Raw genomic sequence first — 692 nt, 5'->3', positions numbered from 1 at the left:
TGCCCAACCTTCCTTCCGAGGAGTGGCTGGTGGGTTTGAACCGCCAGCCTTCTGGTTAGCAGTCAAGTGCTTTAGCCACTATGCTACCAGAGCTCCTATCACATGTTCTATGAAAAAAAAAAAAAAGTGCAAAAGAAAACTAGCAAGGATCTAATTATGCTGATATAAATCCTCTCAAAACACAGATTCTTGTGAAAACTAAACCTAGAAATGTTGGAATAGGAAGATGGTGCAGAAAGAATAAAAACATGAACTAAAAAGATAAAACATGTTTTAATCCTCTTGTCTTGGGAAAAAATGGCAAACAGAAATTTCCTTTCTATAGGACTCATTTTGATTGCCTAAACAATAAAGACATGGGCATCCAAGCACGTTTTAATTATAGTAGCATATAAGCATGCAGCCCTTAGTTTACTCTAACATATCCCTGAAATCTATAGCCACAGTCCCCGTTCATGTGAAATGACTAAGAAAAAGCTAAAGAAACTGAATTAAAACAAAGCTACTTTTGGTGAATAGGTGACTTCACTGTGATTCAGTCAACAAGGTAAATACAATCTTTATTAATATACCTAAGTCCACCATGTTTTGATCAAGCAAATTTACTGAATACACTGAATGCTTTTCACTACTTCCTGGGATTAAATCACCAATTTTTCATCTTTGAATTCCAGAGAGACTCATGTCCCTTA

Source organism: Orycteropus afer, unplaced genomic scaffold, assembly GCF_000298275.1.
Source record: "Orycteropus afer afer isolate SDZICR_OR568_19922 unplaced genomic scaffold, OryAfe1.0 scaffold00650, whole genome shotgun sequence".
NCBI lineage: Eukaryota > Metazoa > Chordata > Mammalia > Tubulidentata > Orycteropodidae > Orycteropus > Orycteropus afer.
The sequence above is the reverse complement of the archived record's forward strand: the minus strand, read 5'-3'. Positions refer to the sequence as shown.